Source organism: Balaenoptera borealis (genome assembly GCF_965194805.1).
Source record: "Balaenoptera borealis genome assembly, chromosome: 2".
Classification (NCBI taxonomy): Eukaryota; Metazoa; Chordata; class Mammalia; order Artiodactyla; family Balaenopteridae; genus Balaenoptera; species Balaenoptera borealis.
Genome location: NC_138867.1, coordinates 144,834,056 through 144,859,818, shown reverse-complemented (window position 1 = coordinate 144,859,818; position 25,763 = coordinate 144,834,056). Strand labels below are relative to the sequence as shown.

Here is a 25,763-nt window from a genome sequence, read left to right as displayed (position 1 = left end):
AGACTTTGGCTAGTCAGCCACTTTGGTAGCCAGCCTCCAAGATGGACCTAATTATCACCTAATTATCTCCCTGTCTTCATGTACCAGTGTGGCTCCTCGCACTTGAAAAGGGTTGACTGTTTAACTAATAAGAAATTGCAGAAATGACAAAGTGCAGCTTCCAAAGTTATAAAAGACATTGCAGCTTCTCCTTTGGTTTCTGCTAGATCACTCATCCTGGAGTAAGCCAGCTGCCATGTCATGAGGACACTCAAGCAGCCCTAAGGAGAGATCCATGTGGCAAGGAACTGAGGCCTCTTACCTACAGCCACGTGAGTGAGCCATCTCAGAAGTCAAAAGATTTAATTTTTTAAATTTTTGGTTGGGTTGGGTCTTCGTTGCTGCACAGGGTTTCTCCAGTTGTTACTAGAGAAGCAGGGGTTACTCATCGTTGTGGTGCATGGGCTTCTCCTTGCGGTGGTTTCTCTTGTTGTGGAGTATGGGCTCTAGGTGCATGGGCTACAGTAGTTGTGTCATGCAGGCTCAATAGTTGTTGCTTGCAGGCTCTACAGCACAGGCTCAGTACTTGTTGCACACGGGCTTAGTTGCTCTGCGGCATGTGGGATCTTCCCAGACCAGGGATGGAACCACTGTTCCCTGCATTGGCAGGCAAATTCTTACCCACTGTGCCACCAGGGAAGTCCAGTGTGCTCTTTTTTAAACCTAGTCTGTTTTCATTATTTTCTATCTTAACGATTCTGTATTAAAGAAAAAATAATAATACTCCTTTCTACCCCTCCTCTTTGAGGATTATATATGAAGAAGTATGTCTTATTTATTAACCTCAAATTTTCACCTTACTTTTAAGAAGTAATCACAATGTCAAGTATTTAATACTTTTCACTTCCACCTTGAAAAGCATGGATATTAAAGTGCTAATACAATTACCTTCCCTGGTCTATCTTTTTTAGTTTTTGTTAAGTATAAAAAACAACGAAAAACATGCATGGTTTGTAAGGAAATGACAAATTTCAGAAAATTCAGCATCTGAATACACTCTAAACATAGCTTCTAGATAAAGACACAGAAAATTGCCAGATACTCAGAGGCCCCCTGGTCCCATTCTAGTGACTCCCCTTAAGGTTTAATATTGTTCTGGTATCTAACAAAAAGATAACTTTACCTGTATTTTGTATTTTATATAAATGTTATGGCACAGTAAAATCACTTTTGGATTGGGCTCTTTTATGTTGTTTGTGAATATGCCTATATGGTTGCCTGTTGTTGTGATCATGCATTGCCACTGTTGCATAGGATTCCATAGTGTAAATATTTAACTATTAATTAATTTATTCCAATGTGTATTACAATATGAGTGATTTTCAGTTTGTGTCTATTGAGAACAGCACTGGTATATAAATTCTAGAACTTGAGCTTTGGTGGTGTGTGTATAAATTATTGTTCAGTATACACGTAGTAGTAAAATTTTCGAGTCATAGCTTTCTTGTGTTTCTCTTTTTAGATATTTCTAAATATTTTCAAAACATTTGTATGATTTTTCATCTTCAGCAGCAGTGAATGAGATTCAAGGATTATACACATTCTTGTCAAACTTGATAATACCTGTCATTTTCATTTGAACTTTCTGGTTGGTGAGTGATAATTCCAGGTATCACGCTTTTGCATTTAATTGACTACTAAGAAGCCAAGCATCTTTTGATATGTTTACTTAACATTCTGTACTCTCTTTTTTGAAATATCTTTTGGTATATTTCCCCCATTTTGCTATTCCATTATCTTCTTATTGAAGACTTCCTTTTTTTTTAACATCTGAAGACTTCTTATTTAGGAGTTTTTAATACATGCTTGAGATGAGTTCTTCTCTCTTTCTGTCTCTCCTTCTCTTTCTTTAGATGAGTGTCAGTTTTTAATGTTAATAACATCTAATTTGTTATTTTCCTCTTTATTTATTTAGCCTTATTTCTATTTATTTATGTAGTCTTCTTAGCTGTAGCAGAACACATTATTTATTCTAAACCACAAATATGTTTTCATTTCTTCAATAAATGTAATTATTAAGCTTTAAATTTAAGTTAACTTTCTAAACTAAATATGTTGTATCATAGTGAGTGTTAATTTTTCTATGACAGCTGAAAGGTTACATTTATTCAGAAAATGTTGTATCAGCTTTCTTTTCATTTGCTCCTACTTCTCATTGATTCACAGTGGTAAACATCACTTCATCCATGGATCTGACTTTTCTCTGATTTCTCATGGTCATTCTCACTAATTCGTCTTGCCTCCTGAAATCTTTAGCAATCCCATTATTCCACAGAAGCAAAAACCTTCCTTGGGCCTTTTTCCTCAGAAGATTGATTATTCCCACATTTTAAATGGGAGATTGCAATAAGTTAGGAGAAAATGCCACAAGGGTCTCTCATTTTTTTTTTCACATCCTGTATCAGCCTCTGCTTGCACTCTCTGTTCAAAGATATTTGTGCAACACATTGATGGAAGATGCCACTTGTTTGTCTCCTTGGGGAAAAGACAGATTAATTACCTAACAAATAAAATAAAGAGAGTGTCTTGCTCTTTTCAAATGTTGGACAGGATTGCTTGCATCCTAATTTAAATGTTTCAGGTGACTGAAGCTTAAGATTCCTAAGCTTTAATCCATACTTGCACCATGCACAGCACCCAACAGGAGAGCTTTACATAACCCCATGAGACACTTGTGTGCAAGTGGAACAGATAAAAATATAAAACTATTGCTGTCTTTCTATGTCATAAAAATGATTTTTTGTCTCATTTAAAATATTTTTTTCTAAAATCCAAAAACTTGTCAGGCTAAAATATTGTTATTTCAAATATGGTAAAATCGAAGACCCTTCAAATTTCTTTCCAGTTTTGTTGATGATGGGATGCCGTCAGAGATATGACTTCATTAAACACAATAGGTAAGATTCCTTCATAGGCCTGATTGGGGAATATGAAAATAAACCCCAGAAAAATCTGGACATTTTCTAGTTCTCAAATATTGGTTAAGATGGTAGAAAGGGCCCTTCATTGTCCTATATGTTAATGCAGATCAATTGTGAGAGGTGGGGATAAAACAAGCAGCCTAAATATCCTTTATGTTTGTTGTACTACTGGTAGAAAGAGGAAGGGTCAACATGTCACCATGGTTGATATAGCAAATAGGCTGCTTGAAACTATACAGAAATGTACCTGCTTGTATTTTCTGTGCAGTTACCCTCTCTTGTGGTGTGCCCTGATACCTCCCTCAACTTATGTACCAACTCCAGCAGCATTAAGCAGAAATCCAAAGAAATCTATTCTTTGGAATTATGAGGAAGGGAAGAGTCAAACATTTTATAACATGCTCTATACAAGGATACACGTCACCATCCTTATCTATGTGATGCCATGCATGGAGGGTCAGTAGGTTCAGGGGATTCTGGAAGCACCAAGTTCTGTGGGGTTAATCACAGTTGCATTCATGGGCAGTAAAAGAGAAGGGCCTTATCTTGGTCACTTTCTCAATGCTAGTAGCTACAAAAAGAAGAGGATAGCAGACATCTTAGGGAGAAGAACCAACATTAAATGAAATGTCCTAATTACTCTAGGCAACCTCTCATGGTGGCCTCCCATAGCTCCTCAAATCCCTACATACTTGCACAAGGGATAGTGTAATATGACTGGAGTGTCTGACTGCAGATTAACATTATTTTTGTTGAAAAAAATAAAAATAGGTTCAAGTGATAGGGTTTGAAAAGGGTTCACAGTGTGAGGGAAACTATTGTAACAATGTGGACAGAACCCTTTGGATGGATTCATCATGTTTTTTTTTTTTTTGCTGCTTCAGAATCTGTAGTAGAGATTGGTGTGTTCCATGATACATCACCGCTTCTTATAAGTTTTAGATGGAATACCCCATTAGGAAGAAGTGCACGTAAGGAAGATTAGTGAGCCAAACTCCTCTGCCCTCTGTCAGCAGTGGGTGCAAAGGGATTTAGACCAAGTGCTTTCATCCTTTGATTTGCAAAGTTTTCACTATATGAATGATGTTTTGTTTGTTTGCAGGTCAGGGGCCTTGGTCTCAATATCCCTGTTTAAAAAGTGTTATCACGTGTCTGCCAGAAAGAATTGCTGATGATACTGGGAAAAATTGAGAGTTATCCTTAACAATTAAGGGTTTTGTAGCAACATGGATGGACCTAGAGATTGTTATACTGAGTGAAGCAAGTCAGACACAGAAAGACAGATATCATATGATATTGCTTATATGAGGAATCTAAAAAAGAAAAAAAAGGTACAAATGAACTTATTTACACAACAGAAATAGAATCATGGATATAGAAAACAAACTTATGGTTACCAGGGGATAAGTGGGGAAGGGATAAATTGGGAGATTGGGACTGACTTATACACACTACTATATATAAAATAGATAAGTATTGATAAAGACCTGCTTTATAGCACAGGGAGCTCTACTCAGTGGTCTGTACTGGCGTATACGGAAAAAGAATCTTATAAAAAAAACAAGGGTTTTGGGATTATATAATAAATATAAATGTGCAAACCTTTAACATGAAAGGAAAAATCAGTTAACTCTGTGGTCCCTGTTATGGTGTAAATATTTTGTACCTCTAATTTTAAAATTTTGAAACCCAGCTCCCATGTTGATGGTATTAGGAGGTGGGGCTTTTGGGAGGTGATTAGGTCATGAGGCCAGAGACCTCAAACATGGGATTAGTGACCTAATAAATGTAACACACAGAAGATCTTATGCCCATTCCATGATTTCATTGCCGAGCGAGAAGACCCACATTATGAAACAGAAATTGGTCCCTCGCCAGACACTAAGTCAGCTGGCAACTTGTTCTTTTTTTAAAAAAATTAATTAGATAATTAATTAATTAATTTTTTGGCTGTGTTGGGTCTTTGGTGCGGTGCACGGACTTCTCATTGAGTGGCTTCTCTTGTTGTGGAGCACGGGCTCTAGGCGTGTGGGTTTCAGTAGTTGTGGCTCACGGGCTCAGTAGTTGTGGCCTGTGGACTCTAAAGCACAGGCTCAGTATTTGTGGTGCACGGGCTTAGTTGTTCCATGGCATGTGGGATCTTCCTGGACCAGGGCTCGAACCCTTGTCCCCTTTATTGGTAGGCAGATTCTTAACCACTGCACCTCCAGGGAAGCCCCTGGTTACTTGTTCTTGAACTTTTCAGCCTCAGAAATTATGAGAAAACAAAAATATTCTGTTGTTTATAAAATACCAAGTCTCTCGTATTTTGTTTTAGCAGTCAAAGAGCTGGCTGAGGAGAAATATCTGTGAGCTTGAAGACATATCAGGAGAAACCTTTAAATCTCAAAAGAAAAGAGAAAATGGGCAGGAAAGAAATCAACAGAACAGAGTAATCAATAATTGTGGAACAATGAAAAATGCTGTGACCTATACATAATGGGTATAGCAGGAGGAGAATAAAGGTAATAAAGAACAGAAAATATTTTTTAAAAATGACTGAGAATCTCCCCAAATGAATGTCTGACACTAAATCCACAACATCCAAACTTAGAAGAACATATGAATAGTAAAGAAAACTGACCAATATCTCTCAGGAACATCAATGCAAAATGCTCAACAAAATATTACCAAATCGAATCCAAGAATATTTTGAGAGAATTTTATATCATGAATGAGAGGAAATTATCCCAGGTATGAAAGGCTGGTTCAACATTCTAGAATCAAATAATTATATCCATCATATCAACACCTTAAAGACAATCATTAGCATATCAATAGATTCAGAAGACCTTTGAAAAAATCTAACACCCATTCTTCATAAAAACTCTCAGTTAAAGAAATAGACTGGAGCTTTCTCAAGTTGATAACAAAGATTTACAGGAAACTTTTATCTTACATCATGATTAATGGTCAAAACCATGAAGCTTTTCCACTAAGTTCAGGTAAAAGCAAGGATGTCCGCTTTCATGACTCCTTTTCCATATTTTACTCCAAGTCCTTGCTAATGCAATAAGGCACGAAAATAAATAAAACAAATACAGATTGGGTAGAAAAAAATGAAAGCAACCTAAATAAAATGTGGACCAATATACTTTATGGACACCTCACCAAAGAAAATAGACACTATGCAAAAAAGTATACAGAAGAATAATCCAGATTACATGCTGCCATGAAAAAGCAAATTAAAAATACAATTACATACCACTATGTAACACTTAGAATGGCTAAAATGTGAACAATGACAAGAACAAATTCTGTAGGAGATGTGGAACAATAGGAAATGTCATTTGTCATTGGTGGAAATGAAAAATAATACAGCTACTTTGGTAGTCTGATTGACACTTGCTAGAATATTGAGCATTCCCTTACTGTACAATCCGTCAAGTGTTCTCATGGATATTTACTGAAAGTAGTTTAAAACATACTTCCAGAGGAAAACCTGCATATGGATATTTATAGCACCTAATTCAATATTGCCAAAATGTGAATGAAATCAAGGTGTCCTCCAATAGGTGAATGAAATGATATAGTATTAATATATTCTGGGAATGGGATAATATTGAGCACTAAAAAAGTAAGCTATCAAGCCATATAAAGAGATGGGAATTCTTTTTTTTTCTTTTGAAATATAGGTGATTTTCTTTATTTTGAAATTTAAATTTTTTTGGAGTATAGTTGATTTACAATGTTGTGTTCATTTCAGCTGCACAGCAAGTGATTCAGTTACACATATGCATATATTCATTCTTTTTCAGATTCTTTTCTGATAACGGTATTCCCAGAATACTGAGTAGAGCTCCCTGTGCTATACAGTAGGTCCTTGTTGCTTATCTGTTATATATAGTAGTATTCGTATGTTTACCCCAAGCTCCTGATTTATCCCTACCCCCCACCTCTCCCCTTTGGTAACCATAAGTTTGTTTTCCAAGTCTGTGAGTCTGCCTCTGTTTTGTAAGTTAGTTCATTTGTATCAATTTTTAGCTTCCACCTAGAAGTGATATCATCCAATATTTGTCTTACTCTGTCTGACTTACTTCACTTAGTACAATCATCTCTAGGTCCATCCATGTTACTGCAACTGGCATTATTTTCTTCTATTTTATGGCTGAGTCATATTCCATTATATATATGTATCACATATTCTTTACCTATATTCATATGTTGATGGACATTTTGGTTGCTTCCATGTCTTCGCTATTGTAAAGAGTGTTGCAGTGAACATTGGGGAAGATGTGTCTTTTCGATTTATGCTTTCCTCCAGATATGCACACAGGAGTGAACTTGCTGGATCATCTGGTAGCTCTATTTTATTTTATTTTACTTCATTTCATTTCAATTTTTTTGGAATAGAGTTGATTTACAATGTTGTGTTACTTTCTGCTGCACAGCACAGTGAAGCAGTTATACATATATCCAATCCTTTTTGGATTCCTTTCTCATACAGGTCATTACAGAGTATTGAGTAGAGTTCCCTGTGCTATACAGTAAGCCCTTATTTGTTATCTCTTTTATATATAGTGGTGTGTATATGTCAATCCCAATTTCCAATTTATCCCTCCCACCTCCCCTTACTCTGGTAACCTCCATTCTGTGCTCCATAGTGGCTGTTACCAATTGGCATTGCCACCGATAGCATAGAATTGGTGGCGCAGTGGTTAAGAATCTGCCTGCCAGTTCAGGGGACACAGGTTCGAGCCCTGGCCCGGGAAGATCTCACATGCCACAGAACAAGTAAGCCCGTGCACCACAAATACTCAGTCTGCGCTCTAGAGCCCACGAGCCACAACTACTGAAGCCTGTGTGCCTACAGCTTGTGCTCCACAACAAGAGAAGCCACCACAAAGAGAAGGCTTCGTACCACAACGATGAGTAGCCCCCGCTTGCTGCAACTATAGAAAAGCCGCGCGCAGCAACGAAGACCCAACGCAGATTAAAAAAAAATAAGTAGTAGGTTTCTCTTTTTTCCACACCCTCTGAAGCATTTCTTGTTTGTAGACATTGTGATGATGGCTATTCTGAGTGGTTCCAGGTGATACTTCTTTGTACATCTGATTTGCATTTGTCTAACATAAAGCAATGGTGAGTATCTTCATATGTGCTTTTTTTTTGAACAGTGTCAGTAAGATTTACCCCTTGAAAAAGGGTTATTGAAAGGTTGCCTTGTTTTGAAGTCTACTTCGATTACCTACCCCAAGACATTTTTTGAGGGCTGTTGTCATTTACAGCTCCCCAGGCATTGTGAATATGAAGTGCGTATAAGGTCCAGTTTTAGAATTGTTATGGGAAACAGAAGGCGGCAGGATTTCTACTGTCCCTCTCTGGTTACTGACACAACCTTAGATGTAGGGCAAGTCCTGTTCTTGGGTATTAAATTAGAGTGGAATGTGCCTGACCAAACATGTAAGGGCTTCTGTCCCATTCCTTCTTCCCCCTTACCCTTCATCCCCCGAACAAGTATAAACCCCTGCAAAATCACCTGTTGAGGGTGCTGTCTTGTAGAGTGGGATGACCCTTACGAAGGAGTCGGGAGGTCGGAACCCAAACACCAGGATATGTTGAGAGCAGGTGATTTTCCAAATGTCATCCAGCCCAGAGAGTCCACCATCCTTTGGGTGTCAGAGGGTTGGTTTAGTAGTATGAGGGCACACTTAGATCTGGAGATAGTGATCCCATGCAGAGGGGACCAGGTACTACATGTTCAAGGGGGGCGAATTAGCTGGCATATCCTCCCGAGGTCCTCAGGCCCACAACAGTCCAGCCTTGGGACCAAATTGTGTCTGTGTCCAGGGATGTGACACTAGTACGTTCACTGCGACTAAACAAATTTAGTGATCATTTTTCTTTTCTTTAATTTAATTTTAAATTTATAATGGAGTATATAGTTGATTTATCATGTTGTGTTCATTTTTGACATACACCAACATGATTCACTTATACAGAGATAACTATATATTCTTTTTAGAATTATTTTCCCATTGAGGTTACTAAAGGGTGTTGAGAAGAGTTCCAAGTGCTCTACAGCAGGTCCATGTTGATTACAAGTTTTCTCTCTGTAAATATGTATATACTAACTCCAACCTCATGATTTATGCCTCCAACACACCTTTCCAGTTTGGTAACCATAAGTTTGTGTTCTAAGTCTGGGACTCTGTTTCTGTGTTGTAAGATAGTACCTTTCTATCAATTTTTAGATTCCACCGATAAGTAATATCATATGATATGTTTCATTGCCTGATTTATGACACTTAGTATGAATGTATGTAGGTCCTTCTGAGTGGCCCTAAATGGCCTTATTTCATTCACTTCATGGCTGAGTAATATTCCATTGTACATATCTACCATAATTTCTTTATCCATTCTTCCTTCCAAGGACTTTTAGGTAGCTTCCGAGTAGAGGCTTTTGTAAACAGGGCTGCATAAATTTTAGAGTGCCTGGGTCCTGTCAATTTACGTTTTTTCCAAGATACAGGCCCAGGAGTGGAAGCGCCATATGCTCTGAAGCTCTGGTTTTTAGATTTTTAAGGAATCACCACCCACTTCTCCAGAGTGGCTGTTAGCAATTTACATTCCCACCATCAGCTTGTCAGGGTTCCCTTTTCTCCACGCCCTGTCCTGCATTTCAGGTTTTACAGTTTGTGAGGTTGGCCATTCTGACTGGTGCGAAGTGATATCTCTTTGTAGTATTAATTTACATTGCCCGCCTGTTTTGTTGGCCAAAAATGGAGTAAGGGTTTTTCCTGAATATATTAAGGAATAACGCATACGGCCTTTTTGGAAAACTGCATCATTGGCGATGTTCAGCAGCTTTGCATGTGCTTTAATGACGAGTGCAAACTACCCCTTGAAATCCCTTTCCTGCAATTCTGCCTTGCTTACAAGGCCTTTACGAATACTTGGCTCAAGAAATGACTCCATCAGAGGTGTCAATTACAACCCTGCATGTTTGTGAATTGCAGTGCCCCTGAGCACCGGTTTTCAACTTGTTTAGGGAAGCAGACACAAAGGGGCAGGATTTCTACAGACCCATTCCAGTTACTGGGGCACCTGAAGGATAGGGAAATTCTTCTTCCAGGTAGGAAACTAGAGTGGCATATGCCTGTCCAAACATCTAAGGCTTGTGTCTCATTCCATCCCTCCATTCCCCTTCTTCACCGGAAAATTCCAAGCCGTGCAAAACCGGCTGTTGAGTGTGCTGCCTTCCCAAAGTGGGGAGACTCTAAGGAAAGGAGCTGGGGAACCCGAATACCAGGAAACGTGGAGATGAGGTGACTTTTCCAAACTCTTCCCAATCAGACGGTGTACCATCCTCTGGATGTGCCATGCATGTTTTAGCTGTAGGAAGGGTCCCCTGCACCTGGAGATATGGGACCCATGGAATGGGGGCCAGGCAGTATTACTCTAAAAGTGCTGCATTTGCTGTCCCATCCTCACGAAGCCTCTCAGACCAACGAGTGTAGAGCCTTAGGTCCCATCCAGCTCTGTGTCTAGATATGGTCAGTCCAGGTTGCATCACAGCCCCTGAACAAATTTTGTAAGAATTTCTCTCTCTCTCACTGTCTTTATTTTGTTCTTGTTATTTAATTTTATAATGGGGTATAGCTGATTTTCAATACTGTGTTTCTTCCTGCTCTACATCTATCCACTTGATTCACTTAAAGAGAGACATCAATAAATTCTTTTACAGATTCTTACCAGTCTTATATATCCTTTTCTGGTGACAACAGTGTGCTGAGTCCAGCTCTTTGAGCTATAGAGTAGGTCCTGTCGAATACCTATTTTGTTTATGGAACCGTATCTGTGCTAATTTCAACCTCCTGGTTTATGCATCACCCTGCCCCACCTTTCTCCTTTAGCAGCCATAAGTGTGTTTTCTAAATGTGTGACTCCGTTTCTGTTTTGTAATTGCGTTCATGTGAAGGCATTTTTAGATACTATCTATAAGTGATACCTTATGATAAGTCTCTTTTTATGTCTGACTTATGTCACTTAGAATGATCGTACCTCAGTCTCCACGAGTTGCTGCCACTGGCCTTATTTCATTGATTTAATTGCTGAGTAATATACCATTGTACATAAGTACCACATCTTCTTTATCCATTTTTTCCTTCCAAGGACATGTAAGTTGTACCCAAATCGAGGCATTTCTAAACAGAGCAGCCCTAAACTTTGGGGTGCCTGTGTCTTGTCGATTTTTTGGTTTTCCCAAGATATACGCCCATGAGGGGAAGTGCTGTATGCTCTGTAGCTCTGTTTTTTAGAAGTTTGAAGATACAGCATACACTTCTCAAGAGTGGCCGGTGGCAATTTACATCCCGCCGATCAGCATAACAAGGCTCCCTTTTCTCCATGGCCTGTCCTGCATTTCTGGGTTTTACACTTTTTCAGCATGGGCCTTTTGACCAATGCGAAGTGAGACATTTTTGTAATGCTGATTTGCATTGCCCGCTTGTTTAGTTGGCCAAAAAGAGCATCTGCGTTTTTTCCAAAATTTATTCAGGAAAGAACGCAGACGCCCTTTTTGGCCAAGTGCATCATTGTCGAAGTTCTGCGGAATTTCATGTGCTTTAAAGGCGAGTCCAATCTACCTGTGAAAAACTGTTTCCTGCAATTCTGTCTTGCTTTGAAATCCTCTTCCTTGCCTTACCTCAATATATTTTTAGACGAGAGTTATCATTTATAACTCTGCAGATTTGTGAATTGCCGTGCTCCTGAGCTCCATTTTCCAAATCGCTTTTTTGGGAGCTGGCCGCAAACCCGCAGAATTGCTTCAGGCCCTATTCTGGTTCCAGGGGGCAGGCTGAGCCTGTGGTTAATTCTTCTTCCTGATGGGAAAATAGAGTGAGCTGTGCCTGTCCCAACAGCTAGAGCTAGTCTCTCATTGGTTCCCCCTCTTCCCGTTCATCCTCAGGACAAATTGCAACCTGTACGGAACAGGAAGTTAAAGGTGCTGATTCTCCAAGGAGGGAGATTGCTAGTAAAGCGTCTGGAATGGCGAACCCGAGCACAAGGAGATGAGAAATCAGGTGCGTTTTAGAAACTTTTCCCGATCACAAGGTGTACCATCTTCTGGGTTTCTCATGCATGTTTTCGATGTAGGAAGATGCCCTTGAACCTGGAGATTTGGGACCCATGGGATGGGTACCACTCAGTATTACTTTAAAGGGTCTGCGTTTGCTCACCCAACCTCACCAAACCTCTCAGCCCCAAGAGTGTCCACCCTTATGTCTCAATCAGCTGTGGGTCTAGATATGGTCAATCCAGGTTGCATCACAGCCCCTGAACGAATTTTGTAAGAATTTCTCTCTCTTTCACTGTCTTTGTTTCACGGGTTTTTAAAAGTAATTTATTTTTTAAATGGGGTTTAGCTACTTTTCACTGCTGTGTTTATGCCGCTTTACACCCACTTGACTCACTTACAGAGAGATATCAATACAAAGGTTTTAAGATTCTTACTAGTCAGATATATTCTTGTGCCGTGAATAGGGGGTGTTGAGTCCAGTTCACTGAGCAAGGAGTAGGTCTTGTCTATTACATATTGGGTTTATGGAACGGTATCTGAGCTAATTTGAAACCCTTGTTTTATGCATCACCCCACCTCACCCTTCCCGTTAAGCAGCCATAGTGTGTTTTCTACACGTGTGACTGTGTTCTGTTTTGTAATTCAGTTCAAGTTTAGCGGTTTTTACATTCCTTTATAAGTGATATCTTATGATCAGTGTCTCTTTCTGTGTGACTTATTTCACTTAGAATCGTCGTACCTAAATCCACTCATCATGCTGCTACTAGCCTTATAACGTTGATTTCATGGCTGAGTGATATTCCATTGTACATAAGGACCACAACTTCTTTATCCATTCTTCTCTTTCCTGGGATATTTAAGGTGTAATGAAGTGGAGGTTCTTGTCAACAGAGCAGCCCTAAACTTTAGGGTGCCTGTGTCTTGCTGATTTTTAGTATTCCCAATTTATACGCCCATGAGTGGAAGTGCCCTTTGCTCTCTGAGCTGGGTTTTTTAGATGTTTCAGGACACACCGTACACTTCTCCAGAGTGGCTGTTGGCAATTTACATCCCGCCCATCAGCGTAGCAAGGCTCCCATTTCTCCATGGCCTGTCCTGCATTTCTGGTTTTGACACTTTTTTCAGCATGGCCCTTTTGACCGATGGGAAGCGAGACTTCTTTGTAGAGCTGATTTGCCTTTCCAGGTTGCTTGGTTGGCCAAAAAGGGCGTATGCGTTTTTTCCTGAATATATTCAGGAAAAAACGCATACGCCCTTTTTGGCCAAGGGCCTCATTGTCGACGTTTTGCCGCTTTTCATGTGCTTTAAAGCGATTCGAATCTACCTCCTGAAATCTACTTCCTGCAATTCTGCCTTGCTTTCAAATCCTCTTCGTTGCCTTCCCTCAATATATTTGTGGACGAGAGTTATCATTTATAACTCTGCAGGTTTGTGAATTGCAGTGCCCCTGAGCTCCATTTTTCAACTCGCTTTTTTGGGAGCTGGCCGCAAAAGTGCAGGATTGCTTCAGGCCCTATTCTGGTTCCGGGGGGCAGGCTGAGCCTGTGGTTAATTCTTCTTCCTGATGGGAAAATAGAGTGACCTGTGCCTGTCCCAACACCTAGAGCTAGCCTCTCATTGGTTCCCCCTCTTCCCGTTCATCCTCAGGACAAATTGCAACATGTACGGAACTGGAGGTTAAAGGTGCTGATTCTCCAAGGAGGGAGATTGCTAGTAAAGCGGCTGGAATGGCGAACCCGAGCACAAGGAGATGAGAAAAGAGGTGCGTTTTAGAAACCTTTCCCGATCACACGGTGTACCATCTTCTGGGTTTCTCATGCATGTCTTCGATGTAGGAAGATGCCCTTGAACCTGGAGATTTGGGACCCATGGGATGGGAACCACGCAGTATTACTTTAAAGGGTCTGCGTTTGCTCACCCAACCTCACCAAACCTCTCAGCCCCAAGAGTGTCCACCCTTATGTCTCAATCAGCTGTGGGTTTAGATATGGTCAATCCAGGTGGCATCACAGCCCCTGAACGAATTTTATAAGAATTTCTCTCTCTTTCACTGTCTTTGTTTCACGGGTTTTCAAAAGTAATTTATTTATTTATTTATTTATTTATTTTTTCACACACACACACACACTGTATTTTATTTTTACAAGAGATAAATAGACTGACACCAAGCATTGTACATGGATGACCACAACAAAAGCAACAATGATTGCAATTACCAAACATGAAACACACTCATACTATGTCATAATATTGACATTCAGTCCAGTAATCCTCCACTGTAACAGCTCCTTTACTTTGCAGTGAAAATTGATTTGTATATTCTTTACCTCTGAGTCCTTGTGGGATTTTTTTTTTAATTCAGACAGAAAGTCACAAAAATTATACTCATCCTCATCAGTTCACTCAGTCCCATGTAATTAATTTTTTTTTCATCTTGATCTATTGTTAGCACTTTTATGAGTTCATCAGTTTTTCATTAGAGTTCTGAAAATGCTTATTCATTCAGTTCAGCAGTACAGTCAGTTACCAGAAACCTGTACTTGTCAGAGTCTTTTCCATGAATTTCTTGAAGATGAAAGCCTTTTATAGGAACATATTTGCAAAAGCATCAGAGTACACCCAGAACTGTCTGTAAATGACAAAAGACTTAAAAATGATCACTGTTAAAGATTTGATGACAGTTCATAATAATGCAGTTGACAAGAAAATTAGTTATTTCTGAGATATACATTTTAAAGTAATAACTAGGATTATTACTTATAACATTATACCAGAACATATAAGATTTTTAGAAATTTCATGTAATGTCTGAAACATTTATATTAACATATTTCCATACATATTTCCATACAAATACAAATATAAGATTTTTAGAAATTTCATGTAATGTCTGAAACATTTATATTAACATATTTCCATACAAATAACCCAATGAAAGTTTAGTATTAGTTGTTTTGTTTGTTTTTTTATACTGCAGGTTCTTATTAGGCATCAATTTTATACACATCAGTGTATACATGTCAATCCCAATCGCCCAATTCAGCACACCACCATCCCCACCTCACCGCAGTTTTCCCCCCTTGGTGTCCATATGTCCATTCTCTACATCTGTGTCTCAACTTCTGCCCTGCAAACTGGCTCATCTGTACCATTTTTCTAGGTTCCACATACATGCATTAATATACGATATTTGTTTTTCTCTTTCTGACTTACTTCACTCTGTATGACAGTCTCTAGATCCATCCACGTCTCAACAAATGACTCAATTTCGTTCCTTTTTATGGCTGAGTAATATTCCATTGTATATATGTACCACATCTTCTTGATCCATTCGTCTGTTGATGGGCATTTAGGTTGCTTCCATGACCTGGCTATTGTAAATAGTGCTGCAATGAACATTCGGGTGCATGTGTCTTTTTGAATTACGGTTTTCTCTGGGTATATGCCCAGTAGTGGGATTGCTGGGTCATATGGTAATTCTATTTTTAGTTTTTTAAGGAACCTCCATACTGTTCTCCATAGTGGCTGTATCAATTTACATTCCCACCAACAGTGCAAGAGGTTTCCCTTTTCTCCACATCCTCTCCAGCATTTGTTGTTTGTAGATTTTCTGATGATGCCCATTCTAACAGGAATGAGGTGATACCTCATTGTAGTTTTGATTTGCATTTCTCTAATAATTAGTGATGTTGAGCATCTTTTCATGTGCTTCATGGCCGTCTGTATGTCTTCTTTGGAGAAATGTCTATTTAGGTCTTCTGCCCATTTTTGGATTGGGGTATTTGTTTCTTTAATATTGAGCTGCATGAGCTGTTTATATATTTTGGAGATTAATCCTTTGTCCGTTGATTCATTTGCAAATATTTTCTCCCATCCTGAGGGTTGTCTTTTCGTCTTGTTTATGGTTTCCTTTGCTGTGCAAAAGCTTTGAAGTTTCATTAGGTCCCATTTGTTTATTTTTGTTTTTATTTCCATTACTCTAGGAGGTGGATCAAAAAAGATCTTGCTGTGATTTATGTCAAAGAGTGTTCTTCCTATGTTTTCCTCTAAGAGTTTTATAGTGTCCAGTCTTATATTTAGGTCTCTAGTCCATTTTGAGTTTATTTTTGTGTATGGTGTTAGGGAGTATTCTAATTTCATTCTTTTACATATAGCTGTCCAGTTTTCCCAGCACCACTTATTGAAGAGACTGTCTTTTCTCCATTGTATATCCTTGCCTCCTTTGTCATAGATTAGTTGACCATAGGTGCGTGAGTTAATCTCTGGGCTTTCTATCTTGTTCCATTGATCTATGTTTCTGTTTTTGTGCCAGTACCATATTGTCTTGATTACTGTAGCTTTGTAGTATAGTCTGAAGTCAGGGAGTCTGATTCCTCCAGCTCCATTTTTTTCCCTCAAGACTGCTTTGGCTATTCGGGGTCTTTTGTGTCTCCATACAAATTTTAAGATGATTTGTTCTAGCTCCGTAAAAAATGCCATTGGTAATTTGATAGGGATTGCATTGAATGTGTAGATTGCTTTGGGTAGTATACTCATTTTCACAATGTTGATTCTTCCAATCCAAGAACATGGTATATCTCTCCATCTGTTGGTATCATCTTTAATTTCTTTCATTAGTGTCTTATAGTTTTCTGCATACAGGTCTTTTGTCTCCCTAGGTAGGTTTATTCCTAGGTATTTTATTCTTTTTGTTGCAATGGTAAATGGGAGTGTTTCCATAATTTCTCTTTCAGATTTTTCATCATTAGTGTATAGGAATGCAAGAGATTTCTGTGCATTAATTTTGTATCCTGCAACTTTACCATATTCATTAATTAGCTCTAGCAGTTTTCTGGTGGCAGTTTTAGGATTCTCTATGTATAGTATCATGTCATCCGCAAACAGTGACAGTTTTACTTCTTCTTTTCCAATTTGTATTCCTTTTATTTCTTTTTCTTCTCTGATTGCCATGGCTAGGACTTCCAAAACTATGTTGAATAATAGCGGTGAGAGTGGACATCCTTGTCTTGTTCCTGATCTTAGAGGAAATGCTTTCAGTTTTTCACCATTGAGAATGATGTTTGCTGTGGGTTTGTCATATATGGCCTTTATTATGTTGAGGTAGGTTCCCTCTATGCCCACTTTCTGGACAGTTTTTATCAGAAATGGGTGTTGAATTTTCTCAAAAGCTTTTTCTGCATCTATTGAGATGATCATATGGTTTTTATTCTTCAATTTGTTAATATGGTGTACCACATTGATTGATTTGCGTATATTGAAGAATCCTTGCATCCCTGGGATAAATCCCACTTGATCGTGGTGTATGATCCTTTTAATGTGTTGTTGGATTCTGTTTGCTAGCATTTTGTTGAGGATTTTTGCATCTATATTCATCAGTGATATTGGTCTGTAATTTTCTTTTTTGGTAGTGTCTTTGTCTGGTTTTGGTATCAGGGTGATGGTGGCCTCATAGAATGAGTTTGGGAGTGTTCCTTCCTCTGCAATTTTTTGGAAGAGTTTGAGAAGGATGAGTGTTAGCTCTTCTTTAAATATTTGATAGAATTCACCTATGAAGCCATCTAGTCCTGGACTTTTGTTTGTTGGAAGATTTTTAATCACAGTTTCAATTTCTTTACTTGTGATTGGTCTGTTCATATTTTCTGTTTCTTCCTGGTTCAGTCTTGGAAGGTTCTACCTTTCTAAGAATTTGTCCATTTCTTCCAGGTTGTCCATTTTATTGGCATAAAGTTGCTTGTAGTAGTCTCTTAGGATGCTTTGTATTCCTGTGGTGTCTGTTGTAACTTCTCCTTTTTCATTTCTGATTTTATTGATTTGAGTCCTCTCCCTCTTTTTCTTGATGAGTCTGGCTAATGGTTTATCGATTTTGTTTATCTTCTCAAAGAACCAACTTTTAGTTTTATTGATCTTTGCTATTGTTTTCTTTGTTTCTATTTCATTTATTTCTGCTCTGATCTTTATGATTTCTTTCCTTCTGCTAACTTTGGTTTTTGTTTGTTCTTCTTTCTCTAGTTTCTTTAGGTGTAAGGTTAGATTGTTTACTTGAGATTTTTCTTGTTTCTTTAGGTAGGCTTGTATAGCTATAAACTTCCCTCTTAGAACTGCTTTTGCTGCATCCCATAGGTTTTGGGTCGTCGTGTTTTCATTGTCATTTGTCTCTAGGTATTTTTTTATTTCCTCTTTGATTTCTTCAGTGATCTCTTGGTTATTTAGTAACGTATTGTTTAGCCTCCATGTGTTTGTCTTTTTTACGTTTTTTTCCCTGTAATTCATTTCTAATCTCATAGCGTTGTGGTCAGAAAAGATGCTTGATATGATTTCAATTTTCTTAAATTTACTGAGGCTTGATTTGTGACCCAAGATATGATCTATCCTGGAGAATGTTCCATGCGCACTTGAGAAGAACGTGTATTCTGCAGTTTTTGGATGGAATGTCTTATATATATCAATTAAATCTATCTGGTCTATTGTGTCATTTAAAGCTTCTGTTTCCTTATTTATTTTCATTTTGGATGATCTGTCCATTGGTGTAAGTAAGGTGTTAAAGTCCCCCACTATTATTGTGTTACTGTCGATTTCCGCTTTTATAGCTGTTAGCAGTTGCCTTATGTATTGAGGTGCTCCTATGTTGGGTGCATATATATTTATAATTGTTATATCTTCTTCTTGGATTGATCCCTGGATCATTATGTAGTGTCCTTCCTTGTCTCTTGTAACATTCTTTATTTTAAAGTCTATTTTATCTGATATGAGTATAGCTACTCCAGCTTTCTTTTGATTTCCATTTGCATGGAATATCTTTTTCCATCCTCTCACTTTCAGTCTGTATGTGTCCCTAGGTCTAAAGTGGGTCTCTTGTAGACAGCATATATATGGGTCTTGTTTTTGTATCCATTCAGGCAGTCTATGTCTTTTGGTTGGGGCATTTAATCCATTCACGTTTAAGGTAATTATCGATATGTATGTTCCTATGACCATTTTCTTAATTGTTTTGGGTTTGTTTTTGTAGGTCCTTTTCTTCTCTTGTGTTTCCCACTTAGAGAAGTTCCTTTAGCGTTTGTTGTAGAGCTGGTTTGGTGGTGCTGAATTCTCTAAGCTTTTGCTTGTCTGTAAAGCTTTTGATTTCTCCATCAAATCTAAATGAGATCCTTGCCGGGTAGAGTAATCTTGGTTGTAGGTTCTTCCCTTTCATCACTTTAAGTATATCATGCCACTCCCTTCTGGCTTGTAGAGTTTCTGCTGAGAAATCAGCTGTTAACCTTATGGGAGTTCCCTTGTATGTTATTTGTCATTTTTCCCTTGCTGCTTTCAATAATTTTTCTTTGTCTTTAATTTTTGCCATTTTGATTACTATGTGTCTCGGCGTGTTTCTCCTTGGGTTTATCCTGTATGGGACTCTCTGCGCTTCCTGGACTTGGGTGGCTATTTCCTTTCCCGTGTTAGGGAAGTTTTCGACTATAATCTCTTCAAATATTTTCTCTGGTCCTTTCTCTCTCTCTTCTCCTTCTGGGACCCCTATAATGCGAATGTTGTTGCGTTTAATGTTTTCACAGAGGTCTCTTAGGCTGTCTTCATTTCTTTTCATTCTTTTTTGTTTAGTCTGTTCCGCAGCAGTGAATTCCACCATTCTGTCTTCCAGGTCACTTATCCGTTCTTCTGCCTCAGTTATTCTGCTCTTGATTCCTTCTAGTGTAGTTTTCACTTCAGTTATTGTATTATTCAACTCTGTTTGTTTGTTCTTTAATTCTTCTAGGTCTTTCTTAAACATTTCTTGCATCTTCTCGATCTTTGCCTCCATTCTTATTCTGAGGTCCTGGATCATCTTCACTATCATTATTCTGAATTCTTTTTCTGGAAGGTTGCCTATCTCCACTTCATTTAGTTGTTTTTCTGGGGTTTTTTCTTGTTCCTTCATCTGGTACATAGCCCTCTGCCTTTTCATCTTCTCTATCTTTCTGTAACTGTGGTTTTTGGTCCACAGGCTGCAGGATTGTAGTTTTCCTTGCTTCTGCTGTCTGCCCTCTGGTGGTTGAGGCTATGTAAGAGGCTTGATGGGAGGCTCTGGTGGTGGGTAGAGCTGACTGTTGCTGTGGCGGTCAGAGCTCAGTAAAACCTTAATCCACTTGACTGTTGATGGGTGGGGCTGGGTTCCCTCCCTGTTGCTGTGGCGGTCAGAGCTCAGTAAAACCTTAATCCACTTGACTGTTGATGGGTGGGGCTGGGTTCCCTCCCTGTTGGTTGTTTTGCCTGAGGCAACCCAACACTGGAGCCTACCCGTGCTCTTTGGTGGGGTTAATGGCAGACTCTGGGAGGGCTCACGCCAAGGAGAACTTCCCAGAACCTCTGCTGCCAGTGTCCTTATCCCCACGGTGAAACAGAGCCACCACCCACCTCTGCAGGAGACCCCCCAACACCAGCAGGTAGGTCTGGTTCAGTCTCCCCCAGGGTCACTGCTCCTTCCCCTGGGTCCCGATGCACACATTACTTTGTGTGTGCCCTCCAAGAGTGGGGTCTCTGTTTCCCCCAGTCCTGTCAAAGTCCTGCAATCAATTCCCAGTAGGCTTCAAAGTCTGATTCTCTAGGAATTCCTCCTCCCGTTGCCGGACCCCCAGGTTGGGAAGCCTGACGTGGGGCTCAGAACCTTCACTCCAGTGGGTGGACTTCTGTGGTATAAGTGTTCGCCAGTCTGTGAGTCACCCACCCAGCAGTTATGGGATTTGATTTTACTCTGATTGCGCCCCTCCTACCGTCTCACTGTGGCTTTTCCTCTGTCCTTGGACGTGGGGTATCCTCCTTGGTGAAGTCCAGGGTCTTCCTGTCAATGATTGTCCAGCAGCCAGTTGTGATTCTGGTGCTTTCACAAGAGGGAGTGAGAACACGTCCTTCTACTCCGCCATCTTTGTTAATCTCCAAAAAGTAATTTATTTTTATAATGGGGTTTAGCTGCTTTTCACTGCTGTGTTTATGCTGCTTTACACCCACTTGACTCACTTACAGAGAGATATCAATACATAGGTTTTAAGATTCTTACTAGTCAGATATATTCTTGTGCGGTGAATAGGGGGTGCTGAGTCCAGTTCACGGAGCAAGGAGTAGGTCTTGTCTATTACATATTGGGTTTATGGAACAGTATCTGAGGTAATTTGAAACCCTTGTTTTATGCATCACCCCACCTCACCTTTCCCGTTAAGCAGCCATAGTGTGTTTTCTACACGTGTGACTGTGTTCTGTTTTGTAATTCAGTTCAAGTGTAGCGGTTTTTACATTCCCCCTATAAGTGATATCTTATGATAAGTGTCTTTTTCTGTGTGACTTATTTCACTTAGAATCGTCGTACCTAAATCCACTCATCATGCTGCTACTAGCCTTATGACATTGATTTCATGGCTGAGTGATATTCCATTGTACATAAGGACCACAACTTCTTTATCCATTCTTCTCTTTCCTGGCATATGTAAGGTGTAATGAAGTGGATGTTCTTGTCAACAGAGCAGCCCTAAACTTTGGGGTGCCTGTGTCTTGCTGATTTTTAGTTTTCCCAATTTATACGCCCATGAGTGGAAGTGCCCTTTGCTCTCTAAGCTGGGTTTTTTAGATGTTTTAGGACACACCGTACACTTCTCCAGAGTGGCTGTTGGCAATTTACATCTCGCCCATCAGTGTAGCAAGGCTCCCATTTCTCCATGGCCTGTCCTGCATTTCTGGTTTTTAAACTTTTTTCAGCATGGTCCCCTTTGACCGATGGGAAGTGAGACTTCTTTTTATTGCTGATTTGCATTTCCGGCTTGCTTGGAGTGTCATAATTTATAATTCTGCATATTTGTGAATTGAAGTTTCCTGAGCTTCATTTGTCCACTCGCTTTTTGGGAGCTGGCCGCAAAACCGCTCGTTTGCTTCTGCCCCTACTGTGGTTTCGGGCAGCAGGCTAAGCCTTTGCTTTTTTTGTCTTCCTGATTGGAAATTAGAGTGACATGTGCCTGTCCGAACATCTAGGGCTTGTCTCTCATTGTTTCTCCTCCTTCCCCTTCATCCTCTGGACAAATTCCAAACTCTGCGCAACAGGATGTTGAAGGTGCTGACATCCTCAAGTGTGGAGATTGTTAGGAAAGAGGCTGGAGGGGTGAACCCGACAACCATGAGATTAGGAGATGAGGTGCCTTTTCCAAAATCTTCCTGATCCTACCGTGTACCATCTTCTGGGTGTCACAGGGATGTTTTAGCTGTAGGAAAGTTCCCATGTATGTAAGGAGAACACCAGGGATTTTTCCAAATCAGTGTCTCCCCGAACCCCAATCTGGCGAATTTTTAAGCTACTGGTACATGTATGTTCATTAAGGGACTTGGGCCATAAGCAGAGTCCGAACTTTAGATGATTGAAGTCTTCAGGGTCAGAAACGCTCGCCATCTGCCTCCTTTAGGTTCCATTTTATCTGTAGTTGATAGATGATGTCGATATAGATACCTATTGTTTTTCAGATTATTTCCCCTTAGGGGTTATTACAAAATATTGAGTATAGTTCCCTGTGCTATACAGTAGTTCCTTGTTGATGATATATTTTATACATAGCAGTGTGTATATGTTAATCCGAAACTGTTAATTTATCCCTCCTCCCACCTTTACCCTTTGGTAATAAAATATATAAGATTTTATACTTCCCAGAAATCCAGGAGCTGAAAGAGAGGTATCATTTTCAATGGAAAATCATTCAAAACAAGATTGAAACTTCAGCCAAGATTAGTAGATCCACATCCTTGGAAAGAAATCACTGCATTTCTCTCATGTTGACCTGACAAATATGACAAACCCCTCCACTGAACTTGCTTATAATAAAGTGATGGAAATATCAAATGGAAGTGTTAGAAACATCTTATTTTACACGAGCCTTATACACTGCTCTATGTTAATTACAGTTTGGCTCACACATCTGTTCTTTGAAGTTACAATGTTTTCAAATTCTGTTACTGATCCTGCAGAGTGGGCCCCAACAAGGGTCCCCCTGCCCAGTGTCATTGGAGCCAACAGATCGAGACTGAGTTTGGTTGAGAAGCAAAGGTAAACTTTATATTTTGATCAGAGAATGGAGAGGTGAGAGCGTGCGCTCCCCCGCGGGCTGTGGGCCGGGCTGCTGTGTAGGGATCCCGTCAGCGTCAGCGGGAGGGACGGGGCGGAGCTCTCGAGGGCCGGGTTGGCTGGAGCTCAGGCTCTATGTGGCGGAGTCTGCACGGGGCCCCGAGAGCTGAGGTGTCGGCCCAGCCATTTTGCACTAGGAAATCGGGTCTGAAGTGCCGGGTGTGGGACCTCTGCCTGTGGAAACCTAGGAGCAAGTGAAATTAGACAAAGCACAGAGGAAAAAAATGTTAGACTTTATTTTATTGCCCAGATTCTATTTTTATCTCCCAGGAATTTTTAATGGGCTTTGCTGGTGACAAACCCCTCCTCTGCCTCTTGTCCCATTCCACATTCTTGGGGTGCTGAGGGTGCAGACACCTCTTCTGTAAATGCTTCGTGCTGAGTTGGGTGTCCTCATACCCGGGGGGAGGGGCAGGACTTCTCCCCAGCAGCCTCCAGGTGAGGTTGATTGTCCCCAGGCCTCCTCCCTCACTGCTCGTCCGCCTGAGCACCAGCGTTGGAAGTTTTATAGATTCTAATGACCTTTAAGGGTCCAGGAAAGAGATGCGCAGGGACTCTGGGGGGCCGGTTTTACCCTGCTCCACATTGGTTCGGCCCCCTTAGGCTGATGGTTTCTGCCAGCCTAGATGCTCTGACCAGTAGTCTGCACTTTCTTCAGTTAGGCCACTGAATTAACGTACAAACAGCACCAGGTGTCAGAGCCCTGCCTGCTCAACTCCCAGACAGTCCAGGGCCGGTGGTGACCCAGGACCATGACGGCCACTCAGTCAATGGCCTTTTGAAGTAGCCAGGAGTCCAGCCGGTCTCATTGGTCGCCGTCACTGCGGTGTCTGTAGGCTTTTCTATGGTGGCAGCGTTATTTACGGTTCCCCTGCCAAGTTTATTAGCTCCGCTCTGGGTGCAGTAAGTCCTGCAAGCAATAGTCTGCTCTTTTGGGGCACACTATTGTGGTTTTCTGTGAGAAGCTCCAGGTCAAGTGATGGTCACACGAGTCGTCATGGGGGCCCGTTGCCCCAGGTTGTCTCTCTGGAGGTTGGAGTTGGAGGGCCTCCTCACTCGAGGTCATTGTGCCCACGGAGCGATCCCTGCAACTTCAGGGCATGGTGGGTGGTTAGGATCACCAAGTGGCGTCCTTTACCCTTAGGAGGGAGCTGGCCTTGCGGGCTGCTCATTTCCAGGTTTTTAGATACCCCCAGTATCCTGGTCGGATGGGGTGGCTGGCCAATGCCTGGAGGGCATTCTTGCGTTGTTCCATTTCAAGTGGTCCCAGTTTTTGCACTAATACTCCAGGGGCGATTCGCCTTCGACCAGGAATGTAAAGGTCAAAGGGTTTAGCTAAATTAGGGAGGTCCAGGGCAAGGGTCTGAATTGACTGCTCTTTCCTTTCTTGAAAGGTCTCTTCTGGATTCTATTCAAAAGGATCATCATCTTTTCCTTTCAGTGTTTCATATAGAGACCCAGCTATTAGACTGTAGTTAGGGATCCAGATGCAGCAAACCCCGGTCTCCCCAGGAACCCCTAAGCTGTCTTCTAGTTTTAGGAAGGGTGAGGCTGCAAATGGCTTCTTCCCTTTCCTGGGATGGGCTTCTCCGACCTTCTGTGCGAATGAAGCCCAGGCAGGTCACCTTAGTTTGTGATATTTGAGCCTTTTTCTTGGACACCTTCTATCTTTTATTGGCTAGGTAGTCCAGAGGCCTCCTTAGTAGGGCTGGCGATCAGAATGTCATCTGCATATTGAAGGAGGGTTCCCTTCTCCAGAGGTAGATCTTTTAGGGCTTTAGCTAACGTCTCCCCAAAGATGGTGTGGGAATTTTTGAACCCCTGGGGCAGGACGGCCCAGCAGTATTGTTTTTGTTGTATGTTGAGTCCTGCCACTCACAGCCAAAATTTCTTGTGACTCTGGGACTAATGGAATACAGAAGAAGGCATCATTGAAGTCTAATACAGAATACCATGTCCTGGTGGATGTTAGAATGACCAACAGGGTGTAGGAATTAGGAACTACTGGATGTATATCCTCTGTGGCTTCACTGACTGTCCTGGCATCCTTTACCAGGTCCCCAGCAGCCCACAGGGCTCTCATGGTCAGGCCCCTCCCAGGATATGGAACTCACCTGGGCAGGTACGCAGCAGCCCATGGGGCTCTCATGGTCAGGCCCCTCCCAGGATATGGAGCTCACCTGGGCAGGTACCCAGCAGCCCATGGGGCTCTCATGGTCAGGCCCCTCCCAGGATATGGAACTCACCTGGGCAGGTACGCAGCAGCCCATGGGGCTCTCATTGTCAGGCCCCTCCCAGGATATGGAGCTCACCTGGGCAGGTACCCAGCAGCTCACGGGGCTCCCGTGGTCAGGCCCCTCCCTGGATATGGAGCTCCCCTGGACAGGTACCCCGGCAGGGCTGGGCACACAGGAACTGTGCACATAGCCCTCATTGCAGAGCACCCCCAGCACACCTGTCGCTCAGAGCTGACACAGAGCACCTCAGAGCAGGGCTTGAACTAACAAACAGCAGCTCAGACAGGTCTGTGACCCTAGGCTTCTCTCTGTGCGGCCTCCCTCCACCGGGTCTTCCAGGGGTTCCCACTGCAGCCAGGGCACCAGGCCTCTGTCTC

At 41.0% G+C, this 25,763-nt stretch overlaps 2 long non-coding RNA genes across 2 annotated transcripts in view; one reads left to right on the top strand and one right to left on the bottom strand.

Moving 5' to 3' along the window:
• LOC309623238 overlaps positions 1–17,563 on the bottom strand; it is a 105,565-nt gene extending 88,002 nt beyond the window's left edge. Inside the window, exon 1 of the long non-coding RNA XR_014241286.1 lies at positions 14,166–17,563. This is a non-coding gene — a long non-coding RNA (uncharacterized lncRNA). The remainder of the gene's footprint in view (positions 1–14,165) is intronic.
• On the top strand, positions 208–24,870 carry LOC309623241. The gene is made up of 2 exons (XR_014241289.1): positions 208–311; positions 22,679–24,870. It is a non-coding gene; the product is annotated as an uncharacterized lncRNA (long non-coding RNA).
• The last annotated feature ends 893 nt before the right edge of the window (positions 24,871–25,763 follow it).